Here is a 20188-nt window from a genome sequence, read left to right as displayed (position 1 = left end):
CAGGATCATGGTGTGCCAAAAAGTGGCGATGTGAAAAAAATAGAGTTTCAAAACGTCTAAAAGCGCTTCAAAATCCGCTCTGACTTTTTTTCACCTATCTAGGCACCAAACTTGGAAAGTAAGCCGAACCTTATTGAATATCCGATTTGATATCAGATATCCGATATTATCGGATATCCGATAACCCACACAATAATATTATAATAATATAATTATTATACTATAATATAATATTATTATTATTATATTATAATAATATTAAAATATTACATTATAATAGTATAATATATTATTTAATATTATATAATATACTATTATAATTATTATTATTATTATACTATAATATAATATTTTATATTATAATATATAGTAATGTAATATAATATATAATATAATATAATATAATATAATATAATGTAATATAATAATAATAAAGTAACATATTATAATATAATATATTATAAATTATAATAATATAATATAATATTATTATTATTATATAATATAATAATAAATTGTTATATAATATAATAATAAATAATATTATTATATTATATAATAATAAATAATATTATTATATTATATAATAATAAATAATATTATTATATTATATAATAATATTATTATATTATATAATATAATAATAATATTATTATATAATATAATAATAATATTATTATATAATATAATAATAAATTATTATACATGTAAGAATTTGGCTTAGGCCAGAATTCACCCAAGAACTAAAGAACTCAACACAAGCACACAGTAGACCAAAATAGATAGAGTATGATCAAAATGATGATATTCATTCAATAACTAGATTCAAGAGTACACTAGGAGTGCCTAAATATAAAGGCCTCAGGAGAGCTTCTAGAATGCATAGAAGTTTGTATCACGATATGTCATACAACCAAGCACATGTCCACCAGATATGGGTTATCCTCCATTAAGCACGGGATTAAGTGTGATGATGTGAGGATAAGCCTACGATGGTGTAGCACACAAATTAGTGAAGTAGACAACATGTGCTAAATGAGGAGTGCGGATAACTGTGTTGTCATCATGACAACTCAGTGAATGATGCATACTCCTGTGTTGTAGACACCATGTGCATAATTAGAGTTGCGTAACTCAATGAGAGTACACAAACTCCTAAGTGTCTCACCTAAAATAATAATAAAATAATGCAAAATAATTAAATAATGCATTAACCTAAGTAAAACTTACGTAAGTGTAATAAGTAAATACTTATTTACACCAACACCCCCCCTTAAGTGCAACTTAGGGGAATGCCCTTAAGCTTACGAAATATAGGATGATATGCCAGATGGGTCCCGGCTATGAGGCCATGTTAGGTACCAATGTACATAATGATATGCAATCTCCCAGAAAGTGGGGAAAGAGGGAAAACCTCATGGGAAAAACCCTCCCCCAAAAAGAGAGATAAATAGGGATGCATGGATGGATGGAGTAATCAGGACCCCCCCATTACGACATACATCCAGTATATACATAAGAGAATGATGAGAAGAGGAAGAGAGATAGGATGGGCTCCCCCCCCCCCAAAAGAAGAATGTGGAATAGTGATTGCTCTGATGAAGAAGTTGATCCAAGACTGCAGAATGGTTTTCCTCCCCTTAGGAAGAAACAATGCCAAGGGTAAAAATGAGACGCTTCTGCTATGTGTGGAAAGAATCCCATGGATAAGTGATGTCTTTGAAACCTACTCAACTGGCTGAAGAACCTGTCCCAAAGAACTGTCTGACTCTACAACTAATGAAGAACCCTGCTACAACTGTTGATCATAAGTATCCACAATCACTTCAACCTGTGAGGATTGATCATGTAGAGAATGAATGAGAGAGTCAAATGGAGCTCTCGTGACAACTGAAGAAGGTAATTTTGCATCAAGAAGAAGAGGCAAATCATCAATACTGTCCCCCAAATCTGTCACTGAACCTGTATCTAGAAGACTGGATGTACCATGTTGTTCTGGACCTATCACTATGGCAATGTATGCATGTGGACTGAACTGATGAAGTGACCTCTCACTGTATCTATGGACAAAACCCCACGTGTTTGAAGCTATTGAAGCACTATTGCTGAAATCACTATCAATATCCACACTATATGATCTGCGAAGAGAAGTAGAGGACAAGCTTGGAGAACTTTCCTCAAAATGTACATTCTTCTCCACAAATATTTGATGTGTCTCTGGATCTAGAAGTCTATATGCCTTCACACTGTCTTCATAACCAATGAAAGTACAAGGCCGACATGTCTGTGCCTTGCATCCCCTGGAAGATTTCTTTGCCCATGCAGGACACCGCACCATGCCTCAAAAGGAGTTTTGCCATCTAAGGTTGGATGAGGAGAACGATTAAAAATGTGAGTGGCACATGAGATTGCTTCGACTTCTAATGATGGATCAAGAGACTTGGCATGAATCATGCAACTTTCCATAGACTTAAGAGTGTGAATCATCAAAGCTGCAACATCAGTCTTATGCGAACTAAATGCTGAAGGAGTTTGAAGATCAATTCTCTCATGTCTGCAAAAGTCCTTAAGTCTTCCATTCACATCCATGCTTCCATTGTCCATGCGGAGTACTTTGATGGCTTTCCTAGATTTTTGTTCTACATGAGCCTTGAAGGCTAGAAATGTGTCTAACACTTCATTTTTACTATGCAGAAAGTAGACCCAAGTGAACCTTGAAAAGTCATCAACAAGTGTAAGTATGTAGTGACCCTAGCTGAATGCAAAAGGACCTACTAATACTATGTGAACCATTTGTAGAACACTAGTTGCTCTAGAAGACTTCCCTCTCTGTAACTTCACCTCGGGATGCATATCCATTGAATATGTTGAACACTAACCCTTAGAAAAGTTGATTTGAGGTAGACCTTTCACCATGTGGTATGTGCAAAGTTGTTGAAGGTAGCGGTAGTCAAGATGACCATACCGCTCATGCCATAATTGCGTGCTTGAATTTGATTGAGATAACAAGGCCTTTGAAGGAGACTTGGGCACAAAATGAGAGAAAGAGTACAACCTCTTGTGATCATTCACTTTCCCCACTGCAACAAAGGAATCATCTCTGAGACTATGCACTTTTACTAAGTCAGGAAGGAACTCAACTCTATGTCCATCTCCAAAGTGAGTGACTTGGTAGATTGAGAGGAGATTTGAACTTAGTTTTGGAACATAGAGAACCTCTTGAAACTCTCCATTTTCCATCTCCACATTGCCTTTCCCTTCAACTTCCATTTTGCTATCATTCCCCATGAAGATGTGCGGTACCTTTGAGTGATTCAATGAAGAAAAATCCTCCTTTGAAGAACCCATGTGATATGAGGCACCTGAGTCAAATATCCACCTCTTCAGACACTTTACCATAAAGGCTTTCGAGGGTATCCCAAGCTTCCTTAGATGTAGTACACTTTTTGATTTGATACATGATCTTATCATCTACCCCCAAACATATATCACCTAGGGTTTTCCTATCCATTGCTACCCAATTTGAAATATCACTTGCAAAAACATTATCACCTACTGGTTTAGGAAGAGTACCATCTACATATTGTGAAACTCCATTATGCATTAAGTGATACAACATTTTGATTGACCACGAAGCATAGTTATGAGGAGTTAATTTAGGAAACTTAAAGTTGCCCATAATGTAGAAAACGAAAGAAAATTGCAGAAAAAAAAAAGAACACAACACCAAGAACACCCCCCCTTTTCACTAAATCAAGAAACCCCCCCCAAAATAGATGCTTTGGGCACTTTATCAGTAGTGCGATTACAATGGGCCACTTGCCAATTTTGGCCTTCATGGACTTCCGATTTTTCTTGTTACAACCTCTTAATGGAGTACAAATAAGAAAATTGACAATGTGCTACAATACTAAGCATTACAAAGCAAAGAAAGGCCCTATTGCTAAAAGTGACAATTTTGTCCACACAACACTACAATCTGATGCCAGATCTAAAAATTAGATGAAAAAATATGCACTTTCAAAAAAAACAAAACCTATTTTCAACTCCAGATGTGCCCGTACGGAGTGTTTGAAGTTGCAAAATGCAGGATTATCCAGGTACAATCGCCAAAAAATGCAAATTTTGAACAATCTGTGCACCAAAACCAAAAAAATAGCTGCACCACTAAAAAATTTAGAAAATTTTACCCAATTTAAAAAAAATTGCACCTGATTTGGAGTCTGGATGTGTGAGTTATGACCTCTTGAAGTTAGACTGCAAAAACCAAAATCAATTTGGAGAGGGTTTGCATCAGCAAATTGGAGGGTTAAATTTGACGATCATACAGCCGTCACAGCAGTCATAATTGGGCCTATTTTGATGTCCAGACGAGCGTCAATTTTAAGGTGATAAAATGATGACATTAGCAAAATTTGGTCCACTAGATAACGTGGTAGCTGGCGTAAAATTCTGTACTATACGAAATCATACAGAAAAAGTCGATGTGGCAGTCATGGATGTACAGTCTACTGACTATGTATGATGAGTTGGCACAGCGAGCGATTCGACTGATGCCACGTGTCTGTTGTTGACAGGTCTACGTGGTGGGGTCTGCAGATATGGCAACAGCATGTTCCTATCCACGTGGATTTTGATAGGGATGATTGTGCACTGTCAGTGTCCAATTTAGCCACTAACCTAGCACCGTGTGGATCGTGGATGACAATGGGTGTTTGCAGAAGTGAAGATTGCCGGAGTTGGCAATTTTGTCGCCGAGTCTTAAACTCTGTGGGCAGTAAAAGCTTCAAGCGAGGGGTGTTCAATTTGTTTTGTCCCACATTCATGGGAGAGCGAAGTAACTGCTTCTTTAAATATGTGAGCCTGAAAGAAAATGGTAAACAACGCTGGCTCTAATGTGGGGCTCGCGCCGGTGATATGAATCTGGATTTTGTGTAGAGAGTGCCACCGAAATAGTTCCCTTTACGGCTGAGGGAATTTCATCGATTTTTAAGGCATTCGCCGAAAATTGATTGTGCTTGGATATGATGCACAGTACAGCCCATAGGTGTAATAGGCCGTAGATTAAATAATTAAATAACCTGCGAAATATGACAATAATCCACCTAATTTGCAGTACGAGATCTAACAGCCCAATACTGCAAAAAGAAAAAAAAAAATTGACACGAATCCAAAAAATAATAATTTCAAAAATAACCAGAGAAATAATAGATCCAAAAAATAATAATCAGATCAAATAAACAATCATACCCAACTGCAAATCAGTGCCTTCGGGTGCCGATTTGCAAAAAAAAATTTGCCTCACAATCAACTTTCACCAAATATAGGTGAATTTATAGTCGATCTTCACCGAATCGACGCTTCGGACGCAACGGTGAGGTCAGATCTGGCTCTAGATGCTCCCAATTTCTGTAGATCCTTCAGATTTGAGTCGAGGTGCTGAAGCATGAACAATCTCAAATGGCTACGTGTAAAGAATCTCCCTTGGCTCTAATCGCATATAAGAATTTGGCTTAGGCCAGAATTCACCCAAGAACTAAAGAACTCAACACAAGCACACAGTAGACCAAAATAGACAGAGTATGATCAGAATGACGATATTCATTCAATAACTAGATTCAAGAGTACACTAGGAGTGCCTGAATATAAAGGCCTCAAGAGAGCTTCTAGAATGCATAGAAGTTTGCATCATGATATGTCATACAACCAGGCACATGTCCACCAGATATGGGTTATCCTCCATTAAGCACGGGATTAAGTGCGATGATGTGAGGATAAGCCTACAATGGTGTAGCATGCAAATCAGTGGAGTAGACAACATGTGCTAAATGAGGAGTGCAGATAATTGTGTTGTCATCATGACAACTCAGTGAATGATGCATACTCCTGTGTTATAGACACCATGTGCATAATTAGAGTTGCGTAACTCAATGAGAGTACACAAACTTCTAAGTGTCTCACCTAAAATAATAATAAAATAATGCAAAATAATTAAATAATGCATTAACCTAAGTAAAGCTTACATAAGTGTAATAAGTAAATACTTATTTATACCAACAATATAATATAATAATAAATTATTATATAATATTATTATATTATAATAATATAATATAATATTTTATATTATAATATATAGTAATGTAATATAATATATATAATATAATATATAAAAATATAAAATATAATATAATATAATTTAATAATAAAAATGTAATATATTATAATATAATATATAATAAAAAAGTACTATATTATAATTAATATATAATATATGTTATAATTAATATATAATATATGCACGAAATATCAGATATCTGATATCTGTGCTATTACATAAAAAAACACAAACCCACAAGGCCCTTATTTCGCATTTGTTGGGGCCAATTTTTAGCGTAGCGATCGGATATACGATATAGAATCGGATATCAGATATTAAGTATGTTTTTTTTTTTTTTTAAACTCATTTTTAACCTAAATTCAATAGATTTTAGCATGATTTTGTTTGTTTTAGTTGAATCTAGGGTTTTTTTGAAAAAAATGGTTAAAATTAAAGTTTTTTTAAATATATATTACATTTTTTAATTCAATAGGAATGGCTGATCAAAATGATGAGACTGAGGTAGGGAATAATATTCCTCGTTACCCCCACCAAACAATCTAGTACCCTCACAAAACTGTCCACCAAATGATCCTCTACCCCCTCAAAACCCTCGTCGAATCAAGGATTTGATAAATGAAATTCTCACCGAGTTGAGAGGTTTGCATAGAGCATATAATAATGTACCCGCATTGGCTCCTATGTTATCCATGTTAAACACCATAGTGGATAACATTGAAACCCTTACGAACCAAAAAAATGCCGCACATTGTTGGCGTGTTGAAATGCACAAGATGTTTGATGATGGTCTGGATTATGATGAGGTTGCAGCCCTCAATATAACCAAAGACGATTTGGCTAGCCTTTTTTTGAACCCGAAAATGGGTTTATCAGTCGACCCAAAAAAATCCAAACTATCGATTAAATGGTTGCACAAATGATGCCATACGTGCAAACTTTTGGGATGGTTGGTGGATGATCTTTGATATCCCTCCACATGGCAATTTAGACATACCATTTTACTTTAGTAAATTATATGCAAAATTTGTGTTGAAACTTAAAGTGAACTATTGGAGCATGAAGCCCAACATGGGCATAGGACTAGGAGCTCCTCAGGATAGACCCTCTTCCCAGCAGAAGAAAGTTGGCACTTTTGTCCCCCCCACTGATATCTCCCCCCCTCCTCAAGTGCAGCATCCAGATATTATGGAAAAGTCTAACTCTCAAACCATCAGAGCCATTCATAGGCTGAGTAGCCTAATGATATCTCAAGCTAGGTCAGTCTTGCCTCCTCATGTTGATGATGCTTGTGCCAGTTCATCATCGGCTAGCTCATCACATGTTTGTGTGCCTCACACTTGCATTACATACAAGAATATTTGCCTGGGTCCCATAGGTGATCTTCTTGAGTATCATTTTGTATTAGACGAGGATACACCAGACACACGCATAGAGGCTACAGACCCTAATGCGAGAGAGGAGGGGAATGCAGAGGCATGGACTCCTTCGATGTCAGTACGTGTATACATTTTTTTGTTCTGACATATGCAATTTAAAGTTAATTTTTATAATAGAGTAATTTTAATCTTTAAGCCATACTAACTTTTACATGTATGTGATCTTCATTCATGTTTAGTTGATGACTGAGGAGGAGCTCAGACAGATTGATGATGCCACACTCTCGGCTATTTCATTTGGCATTGAGACATCTATGATACATTATGTTGTGTTCACATTTTTTTTTTTGATATTTTAGCATATATGGTTACTAATCTTTATTTTATCTTGCAGGTACCACCTGTCCCAGGGGGACAAAGTGTGGGGGGTGAGCCAGCACGCATTGACAAAGGAAAGGTAATTAGGTGCTTTCTATTTGATTAAATATCGATGCATTCTTGTAAAATGTTTGTGGTAATCCCATTTAATTACATTCTTTATTGTATATAGGGCGTGGCTACTGGCGATGAGCCTGTATAGATTCTGTGTCGTAGACCATCAGGGATTTCCATTCACACTGAGAGCCCCATTGTATGTATAAGTATCATTTATTTTTTATTATCCTTATTTCATAAATAAATTCAAAATTGATTTATGTGATATTAACAACTACTATTTTGTATCTCATAGGAGACTCCTAGTGCACATGAGGTCCAACGGGAGAGTTATGTAGATTTGATGACGTGGCCACTCTCTCTTGAGGAGGAGCCTACAATAGTAAGTTGTAGTTTGAATTCATGATTAAATATGTTATAAATTTAGCATGCTATGAATTATAATGTTATAGTTTAAATTGTAGATTCATCTGGCAAACGTATTTGAACATATACAACCCACAATCATAGAGGTACAAGCATTGCTGAGGGCATATGAGAGGACTCTTGACCAGTGTAGGAGGTCGACGAGAGAGGTATTTATTATGAAATTTTGATAGTATAAATATTCATTACAAAAAAGATCATTATGAATTTGAGTAATTCAATGTTAGATACAAAGAATCATATAAATTTAGTAGTCTAACTTTGGGTTTTCCTTTTTTGCTTATGTAGGAGGCATCTGATCCACCTAGTGTAGTGAAGAGGCTACATTTTGATCATCCACTAGCACCCTAGGATAGTATAGTTGTCATAGGATGCATCATGAGACATTTTGAGATGGCATATGCCACCTTGTATATAGAAACATTGATATTATACACATTTTGATGGCATGATCAGCCACATTTTGTATATGGATCTATATATTTTGATATATATTTGAGTACTTTGTCTATGGATACATGATCTTTGATATATATTTACATAAAAAAAAATTCTATGGATACATGTATTTTGATATATATTTTTCTCATTTATGTGCACAATGATATACATATTAATTTAGTATCTAGTATTGTTCAATTTATCGTGGATCATGTGTATTGTTCATGTTTATGGAATATCATTAATTTTGATTATGTTTGTTGTATTTGATTCAAATTCAATAATTTTTGAATAACATTTTAACAACCTTTATTATCAAATTTGGATGCAATGTATAATTTGAAGTGTTATCATGACATAAACACACTTGTTAACCTCCTACACAAGGTTCAGATAACCCCAAATCTGATTTTAAACTCCACCTTCAACCTTGAAACTAATTCTTGGCTTCAAATCTAATTTTACAACACAGTTAAGGACTCCACTCCTCAACCATGGATTCTATTCCCAACCACCAAGTCATTCATAGATTCATAATCTTTGATAACTAGTACTTCACTTTGTTACTATCCTCATACTACAACTTTTCAATTTCAACATAACCTCAAAATATCTCAATTTAAGAGACTTGATTGGATAGTTCATCGATAGCCCTCATGAGCTCTGACTTATTTTAGGCCTTAGCATCACCGTCCTATAGCATTCAACAATTCATTGATAGCCCTCATGAGCTCTGAGTTATGACCCTTGGAATATCAACCTCAAAATGCACTTAGAGCACCTTGGAGACTCCTCGGTACGGGGTGGCCGCAAATGATGGATGGTCTCTGTGGCTGGATAAGGGTGTCACTAAGGTTCACCCGCCCACTCAGAGCTAATGGCGTTGACGATTTGATGCCAAGATCAGTGGTTTTAAAGTTACGCTATGGTGCACCTATGAACTGAGGCACACTACGAGTTTTGGCATCGAGCGAGATCATTGTGCCAAATCCAAATAGAATGTGATCTCTCAAAAATGAGATAAGGTCTCAGCATCACTATCTTGTAGCATTTGACAGTTCATCGATAGTCCTCACAAGCTTCGAGTTATGACCCTTGAAAGATCGACCTTGAAACGCACTTAGAGCACCTTGGAGACTCCTCGATACGGGGTGGCCGCGGATGATGGATGATCTCTGTGGCTAGAACAAGGGTGTGACTAGGGTTCACCCACCCACTTGGAGCTAATGGTGCTGACAATTTGATGCCAAGATCAAAGGTTTCAAAGTTACGCTATGGTGCACCTATGAACTGAGGCACACTACGAGTTTTGGCATTGAGCGAGATCGCTGTGCCGAATCCAAATGAATTGTGATCTCTCAAAAATGAGATACATTATTTTAGGCCTCAACATCACCATCCTATAGCATTTGATAGTTCATCGATAGCCCTCACAAGCTCTGAGTTATGACCCTCAGAAGATTGACCTCGAAATGCACTTAGAGCACCTTGGAGATTTCTTGGTATGGGGTGGCCGCGAATGATGGATGGTCTCTGTGGCTGGAACAAGGGTGTGACTAGAGTTCACCTGCCAACCTGGAGCTAATGGCACTGATGATTTGATGCGAAGATCAGTGGTTTTAGAGTTACGTTGTGGTGCACCTATGAACTGAGGCACACTACGAGTTTTGGCATCGAGTGAGATCGCTATGCCAAATCCAAACAAAATGTGATCTCTCAAAAATGAGATAGGTTATTTTAGGCCTCAAAATCATCATCCTGTAGCATTTAACAATTCATCGATAGCCTTCATAAGCTCTGAGTTATGACCCTCGAAAGATTGACCTCGAAATGTACTTAAAGCACCTTGGAGGCTCCTCAGTACGGGGTGGCCGCGAATGATGGAAGGTCTCTGTGGCTGAAACAAGGGTGTGACTAGGGTTCACCCACCCACCTAGAGCTAATGGCACTGACAATTCGATGCCAAGATCAGTGGTTTCAAAGTTACATTGTGGTGCACCTATGAATTGAGGCATACTACGAATTTTGGCATCGAGCGAGATTGCTATGCCGAATCCAAACAGAATGTGATATCTTGAAAATTAGATAGGTTATTTTAGTCCTTAGCATCACTGTCTTGTAGCATTCAATAGTTCATCGATAGCCCTCACGAGCTCCAAGTTATGACCCTCGGAAGATTGTCCTCGAAATGCACTTAGAGCACCTTGGAGACTCTGGAACAAGGGTGCTACTAGGGTTCACCCACCCACCCAAAGCTAATGGCACTGACGATTCGATGCCAAGATCAGCGGTTTCAAAGTTACGTTGTGGTGCACCTATGAACTGAGGCACACTGCGAGTTTTGGCATCGAGCGAGATCATTGTGCCGAATTCAAACAGAATGTGATCTCTCAAAAATGAGATAGATTATTTTAGGCCTTAGTATCATCATCTTGTAGCATTCAACAGTTCATCAATAGCCCTCACGAGCTTTGAGTTATGACCCTTGGAAGATCAACCTCGAAACACACTTAGAGCACCTTGGAGACTCCTCGGTATGGGGTGGCCACGAATGATGGATGGTCTCTATGGCCAAAAAAAGGGTGTGACTATGGTTCACCCACCCACCCAGAGCTAATGGCACTAACAATTCAATGCCAAGATCAGTGGTTTCAAAGTTACGTTGTGGTGCACCTATGAACTGAGGCACACTGCAAGTTTTGGCATCGAGCGAGATTGTTGTGTCGAATCCAAACAAAATGTGATCTCTCAAAAATGAGCAAAATGTTATTTTATGCCTCAACATCACCATCCTATAGCATTCAACAGTTCATCGATAGCCCTCACGAGCTCTAAGTTATGACCCTCGAAAGATCGACCTCGAAATTCACTTAGAGCACCCTGGGGACTCCTCGGTACGGGGTGGCCGCGGATGATGGATGGTCTCCGTGGTTAGAAAAAGGGTGCCACTAGGGTTCACCCACCCACCCAGAGCTAATGGCACTGACAATTCGAACAGTTCTAGCCATTAGGAGTTAGATTTTGAAAAGTTGTCAAGAAAATTGCAAAAGTTGCTAAGCAACTTTTTGCAATTTTTGTGCTAAGACAAGTTTTATTGCAAATTTATTTGCAAATGGACTCTACAAAATCCTAGAGACCCTAATAATTTTCTAAACATCTAGACTTACCTAAAAAACATGGAATTTACCAAAAATCCACTTTATTGGACCAATTGATGGCCAAGGCTTATAGTTGCACCATGGGGTCTTATGTCCATTACAAATGTGGATGGTCACAGGGAGATCATTAGATCTATCCCTAAACCTTATTACATCAAGAAAAGAAAAATGATTAGGTGCTTTGCACTAGTGTTCCATGTATTGATGTGATAAAAAAGTGCATAGAATGGTTAGTGATTGTGCATACCTCATGTATGCATTACTTGATTTATTTATTTTTGATGAGATGTGGTTGGTATGTGATCGATTAACAAGCTTTCTTAGCATGAGAAATTGTTGGATAACCAATCCATTTTCCTACTAATTCAAATGGGTGTGCCTAAGGGCTCAACATGTTTGGGTGATATTGAATCCACATGGAAATCACTTGCTCTTCTAGAGATGCTAAAGGGTGTATGCAAAGGGACTAGCATCCTTTAATATTATAGAATTTTATTTTTGTGCATTTTTATTGATATGCATTTGGAAACATGTCATGCATTCTTGAAAATTCTTTTTATTAGATGTAGTAGGTATGTGGATGATCAACAACCCTGTATTTCATTAATGTTATTGGATTAAGAACTAGTTTTCCTCTTAGTTGGAAGGGTGGGCCTAAGGGTTCAACACTAATGGGTGATGTTGAACCACCTTGGTAATGACTAGTTCATTTGGGGAGGCTTGAGACTGCATGCAAAGGGATTCTTGTCAATTTTACTCTTGTTTCAAGGGGTGGGCCCAAGAGCTCTATGTCAAATAAGAAAAAAGCCAAACTTGTAATAAGATATCCGCAAGCAATTATCTTTCATATAGTTATTAATGCTCTTAAAATTATCCTTATAGCCTTGTATCACATGCAAATATGATTTGTAAGAACTTGTTCAATATCTTCCTTTTATAATTCCTTACAAAGAACCTACCAAAATACAAATTAGAATGTGCAACTAATTTAACCTGTCTTTTTCATTATTACAAAAACCATATACAAAAAAAGTTCACATTTTACATCATAAATCTCAGGAATTGTCCCCAACACCACCCCACCCCCCCCCCCCCCCCCCCCCCAAACTCTTCATGATGTACCTACATTCCAATATCATAAAAAAAGTAGTAACTTATTGTATTAAACAAGATAATCATCAGTTCATTGAATCATTATGAAGAAAATAAGATAAGAAGTAAATATACCTAGTCGAGTGTTCCAGTAAGGTCCTCTCTTTGTTTTAGGGTCTCTAACAGGGCTTCATGGTCAGCATTAGTAATAGTAAAAAGTTCTTTTACTTTTGGTCTTCCTTGATGCTTCAACAACTTTACATTTGTTGCTATAATAAGATGCAAATGTATGAGAATTATTTTGTCCTTCTGATAGTCTGTGAATACAGGAATTCCTTTCCTTCTAAGCATGTATGTCCGCAACCATGTTCTAGCGACAACCACTGAACCAGTAGGATATGTGAATCCATCATCATCTGTGATCGGTTGTGCAAGTTTTTGTTTACCTCTTACACAACGTGCTAACTAATAATTAGATTTCTCATCATTTCCCTGTGGTGCAATCAATACAAAGACATGTCCTGGCTGAAGTAGATTTGATAGATGGTTATGCTCAAGTGAACTTTTCATGTCATCATTTCTGATAGAGGGTATGATAGACAATGGAGTAAGATAATGTGGAGCCCATGTGTCCACCCACTCACTTAACTAACAATGATCCCAATCACACTGAAAACAACTAGGACAAAAGCAAGCTAGTTGTCGTGTCCAAATGGTCCATGTACTAGAATCAGAGCTCTAGAATGAATGCATTTTTTATGAGTCTCTCACTGTAGCACAATCTAATCTATCAGCTATGGACCCTTCCTCAACCAACCAAAAGAACCTGTGTACCACTGAATCAAGAGTCCCCCCCTATGATAATGCTAAACTACACCAATCAACAATGCTACAAGCATCAAGAAGCTCTGCTGGTGAAATCTTTAGTTGCTCCTTAACTAGAGCTCTCTTCACACATGCCCCTGCTCCATCATGTTCCCATTTTCCATGGCCGGACTCAAAAAAATTCCAAATATGAGGCAACCCTCTCTCTACATGCATCCTACACAACCAATAAAACATGCGAGCATTCTTAAATTGACCTGTACAGTTATCTGACCAAATGATATGTCTATCCATAGCAATTTCATGCTCATGTAAGAAATCAAAATAATTCTCGAAACAATGTTGCACAAACTCATGAGAGTGAGATCTATCATCACTCATATAAAAATGATACTCTCTAATAATCTTCTGATTATCTTTCGCACTATCAGGGGCATGTTTATATGTTATTTGAACGAAAATAGCAATCTAAATGGAGTTGTAATACTGAGATTGTGTCTCATTTTGAGGTTACAATGTGTAGTTCTTAGCAAAATCAACAACTGATATAATAGTGCCAATGGGAAAAGTCTCCTTATGCATTCTAAATTGTTGATCCAACCAATGAGACCTGTGACTATATCTTGCATACTTGTAAAAAAGATTTGCCTTGAAATCTGAAATAAAACTAGCCACACTAATATCTTTTCCAACCAATTCACATCTAGAGCTCTCACCCCCACTCTTCAATGTGTATTTCAATGTTTCATATACCTTTTTTTCACTATTGTCTTTCCAAGATCTTGTTTGCACCCCTCATAGAAACATGTGTCAAACTTGGATAAGCCACCACATTCTGAACACTTCTCATTTAAACAAGCATTTCTATAAAAGAAACAACCATCAACTCTACAACATAAAATTTGATCTAGCAAGTCTCTTGACGATTTTGGAAGCCCACTAGCACCACAATCCTCCAACATTTCTTTACTATATAAAGTAGAACGAATGGAGCGTAATAGTTCATGTTGCATAGAAAACTCAATATGATATTTGCAGCAGCATGTATTTTGAATTTTGAGAGGCACACAATAAAATGGCTTCTAAGATTCAAAAGCCCTTTGTGATATATGACGACTTGGATGACTCTCTCTAAATTATTTGAACAACATAGTTTGACTTACCTCCAAATAGTGTTTAGGATGTGGCGTGCGGTCTCTGATGCCAATTCTTAACTTTAACACATCTTTAGCATTGGGTGATACTCGTGAGCTAAAGTGTCAAAATTGTATAATTTCTTCCTTCGCATTATCAGATAGCTTCTTATCAAAATGTGGAAGTCTCCCACCAAATGCCCATGTTTCATTTTGAAGAGGATCATCAATTTTCTCTCGTCGACTAAGTGCTCTTTTCAAAGTAGTACAATTTAGATTCAAATCAATACAAGTTTGTTTCATATATCTACCCTTTCTCAAATGATGACTTACCAAAGAAGTTGTAATAACCCTTCGAGCAGCTCTGTTATCCTTCTCCTTGCTATTTTTTCCAATGCTATTGAGAGCACTGAAAAGATTCTTCACAATAATGGCATTTCTTTCCAACTTTTTATTGACACGAATCTTCAATTTGGAAAGCATAGGTCTCATCTTTTGCATCTTTAATAAGTGCATGAAAAGCTAACATTGCTCTACCACTATCTTGTTGCCAAAAAACATCTTATATAATCTTGAAGCCCATAACCGAATGGTTCTTTCCAACCTTCATGTTGATTATAATTAGGAGATATGTAAGGTTCTTGTGTATTAGGTTCCTGTGCATTGTCATGTTCGACATGGTCAATTATGCAATTTGGATTATGACTTGGTAGCATTTTGTCCTCAAAAATTTCATTCTCTAAATTTTCAATTCTAACATTATCATTTTCAATAGGTACATTTTCATTCCCCAACTGTACATATTCATTATCTAACTCTATGATTTCACCTTCAACTAATTCATCGTCAACTTGACTGATATTTAACACACCTTGTCTTTTTCTTCGATGTTCCATTTTGTCCCTTTCCCTATATGTTGCAATATCTTCATTGGATACCTTCCTTTTGCGTTTAGCCTTTTGATGACTACTGCTCCCCATTCAGATGACAATATCGGACACCTAGAGTTAGATTTTTGAACTTTTTTCGATTGGTTGGACCCCAAAACATGACTTTTTGTAAAACCCATGAAAAAAAACCTCAAAAAGTGATGTTTTCGAGTCTGCAGGGATAGGGAATATGTTGGAAAATGATGTCAGTAATATTGGATATCCGATTTCAAATCGAATATCCGATATGCCCCCTAAAAGATTTTGGAGGGAAAATCGAGTATGTGAGTTATAGTTTATGACTTATCAATTATTTGAGTTATATTACTATGTAAAGATATATATTATATATATAATAACATAACGTAAAGATATAACATATAATCTATTAATATATAATAATATACTATGTTATTCTTATTATAATCTATAAATATAATATATATTATTATATTATATTATTATTATTTTCCCTATATTTTTATTAAATATAATAATGTTATATATATATATATATATAATATTAATATATATTATTATTATAATCTTTCATATATTATTGTTATTATGAGCTATGTTATTAATATATAATAATATATTATCTTATTAGTATTATAATCTATAAATATAATATATATATTAATATATATGTCCCTAGGGACATATTAAAATCTTTCATATGGGTCGAAGGGGGTCATAGGTTGACCTATGACCCCCTTCGACCTATTACATGACAATATTTGTCCCTAAGACATATTAGACTCCTTCGTATTGGTCGAAAGGGGTCATAGGGTGACCTATGACCCCCTTCGACCCATTACATTATGACATATGTCCCTAGGAGTCCTAGAACCCCTAAGGACATATTAGAATCCTTTGTATGGGTCGAAGGGGGTCATAGGGTGACCTATGACCCCCTTCGACCTATTACATGACGACATATGTCCCTAGGGGTCCTAGGACCCCTAGGGACATATTAGAATCCTTTGTATGGGTCAAAAGGGGTCATAGGTTGACCTATGACCCCTTTCGACCCATTACATGATGACATGTGTCCTTAGGGGTCCTAAGAACCCTAAGAACATATTAGAATGCTTCATATGGGTCGAAAGGGGTCATAGGTTGACCTATGACCCCATTCAACCTATTAAATGATGACATATGTCCCTAGGGGTCCCAGGACCCCTAGGGACATATTAGAATCGTTCATATGGGTCGAAGGGGGTCATAGGTCACCTATGACCCCCTTTGACCCATTACATGATAACATTAATCCCTAGGGGTCTTAGGACATATTAGAATCCTTCGTATGGGTTGAAGGGAGTCATAGGTTGACTTATGACCCCCTTCGACCCATTAAATGATGATATGTCCCTAGGGGTCCTAGGACCCCTAGGGACGCATTAGAATCATTCATATGGGTCGAAGGGGGTCATTGGGGTTATAGGGTGACCTATGACCCCCTTTGACCCATTACATGATAACATATGTCCCTAGGGGTCCTAGGACCTCTAGGGACATATTAAAATCCTTCGTATGGGTCGAAGGGGGTCATAGGTCAAAGGGGGTCATAGGGTGACCTATGACCCCTTTCGACCCATTACATGACAACATTTGTCCCTAGGGGTCCTAGGACCCCTAAGGACATATTAGAATCCTTTGTATGGGTCGAAGGGGGTCATTGGGTGACCTATGACCCCCTTCGACCCATTAAATGATGACATATGTCCCTAAGGACATATTAGAATGCTTTGTATGGGTCGAAGGAGGTCATAGGTGACCCATTACATGATGACATATGTTTGTAGGGGTCCTAGGACCCCTAAGGACATATTAGAATCCTTCGTATGGGTCAAAAGGGGTCATAGGGTGACGAATGCTTCATATGGGTCCACCCTATGACCTCCTTCGACCCATTACATGACGACATATATCCCTAGGGGTCCTAGGACCCCTACGAACATATTAGAATCTTTCATATAGGTCAAAGGGGGTCATAGGTCACCCCTATGACCCCTTTCGACCCATTACATGATGACATATGTTCGTAGGGGTCCTAGGACCCCTAGGGACATATTAGAATACTTTGTATGGGTTGAAGGACCTATGACTTTGTTCGACCCATTACATGATGACATATGTATGTAGGGGTCCTAGGACCCCTAGGGACATATTAGAATGCTTTGTATGGGTTGAAGGGGGTCATAGGTTGACCTATGACCCCCTTTGACCCATTACATGATGACATATGTCTACAGGGGTCCTAGGACCCCTAGGGACATATTAGAATGCTTCGTATGAGTCGAAGGGAGTCATAGGTTGACCTATGACCCCCTTCGACCCATTACTTATGACATATGTCTGTAGGGGTCCTAGGACCCCTAAGGACATATTAGAATCTTTCGTATGGGTCGAAGAGGGTCATAGAGTGACCTATGACCCCCTTCGACCCATTACATGATGACATATGTCCCTAGGGGTCCTAAGACCCCTAAGGACATATTAGAATCTTTCGTATGGGTCAAAAGGGGTCATAGGGTGACCTATGAACCCCTTCGACCCATTACATGATGACATATGTCCCTAGGGGTCCTAGGACTCCTACGAACATATTAGAATCGTTCATATGGGTCGAGACCTATTATATGATAACATATGTCCCTAGGGGTCCTAAGACCCCTAGGGACATATTAGAATCCTTCCTATGGGTTGAAGGGGATCATAGGTTGACCTATGACCCCCTTCGACCAATTAAATGATGACATATGGACCTAAGTGCCGTAGGACTCCTAGGGACATATTATAATGCTTCATATGGGTTGAATTAGGTGATAGGTTGACCTATGACCCCTTTTGAACCATTATATGACTACATATGTCACTAGGGGTCCTAGGACCTCTAAGGACATATTAAAATTGTTCATATGGGTCGCAGGGGGTCATAGGGTGACCTATGATCCCACCCTATGACCTCCTTCGACCCATACATGATGACATATGTTCCTAGGACCCCTAGGGACATATTAGAATGTTTCGTATAGGTTGAAGGGGGTCATAGGTTGACCTATGACCCCCTTCAACCTATTACATGATGACATATACATATTAGAATTCTTCATATGGGTCGAAGGGACAATATTATATTTAATAATCATATTATATTTGTATATTTTAAGATAATAATAATATATTATTAGATTATATAATAATAATATATTATTAGATTATATAATAATAATCATATATGTTACTAGATTATAGATTTAATAATAATAATAACAATATATATTATTATATATAGTAATTTTTTCATATAATACTACTATATATATTTAATAATAATATATATCATATATATCACTATATTATATTTATAACTATATTATATTTAATAATAATAATCATACATATTACTATAATGTAATAATAATTATAATAATAATATTAATGTTCACACATTCACGAAATATATTTTCTTTTTAAAAAACATGTTTGAGGAGGGTTTCAGTGACACTCAAACTTCGAGTAGCCATTTGACAATGTTATTTTGATCGAAATTGACTGAAATGAAAATGATTTTTCAATATCACTCTCGAGATTTCATTGATATAATTGTTGTCAAATTCTGAGTTCGATAAGTATTTATTAGTTAATTTTCAATGAAGATTATTATAAAGTGCTAATTGACATACCGATTGAAAAATAGCTATAATGTTCAAATGGTATAACATTTTTTAAATCTAAAAGTTGCATCACATTCTATGCTTCGCCTAGTATAAGAAAAAAAAATTAATTTGGTAAAATTTTCTATTAATTAAGATGGTCAGAGGATATAGAGGTTATGGATTCACTTGAGGACATTAAGTCGTCTGATTCATATGTTTATTGGATTCATCTTTAGGATTCATATGTTTATTGGATTCATCTTTAGGAGACATTAAGTCGTCTGATTCATATGTTTATTGGATTCATCTTTCTATTTATGGATATAGAGGTTATGGATTCACTTGAGGACATTAAGTCGTCTGATTCATATGTTTATTGGATTCATCTTTAGGAGACATGTGGAGATCCACACATTCCTCTATTCCTAAAAGAGCTTTTACCTCTAATTGTAGCTGCATCCTCTCCGTATGAGATGATACCTCCAAATGCTCCTATCGCTCCTATTGATCTTGTTTCAACCACAAATGCTTCAGATTCAATGCAGCAGGAACCTTCATGTCTTCCTACTTTACCTTCATGCAACGAC

Source organism: Cupressus sempervirens, chromosome 4, assembly GCF_028749045.1.
Source record: "Cupressus sempervirens isolate cs-2001-9-10 chromosome 4, ASM2874904v1, whole genome shotgun sequence".
NCBI lineage: Eukaryota > Viridiplantae > Streptophyta > Pinopsida > Cupressales > Cupressaceae > Cupressus > Cupressus sempervirens.
Note: the sequence above shows the minus strand (reverse complement) of the source record.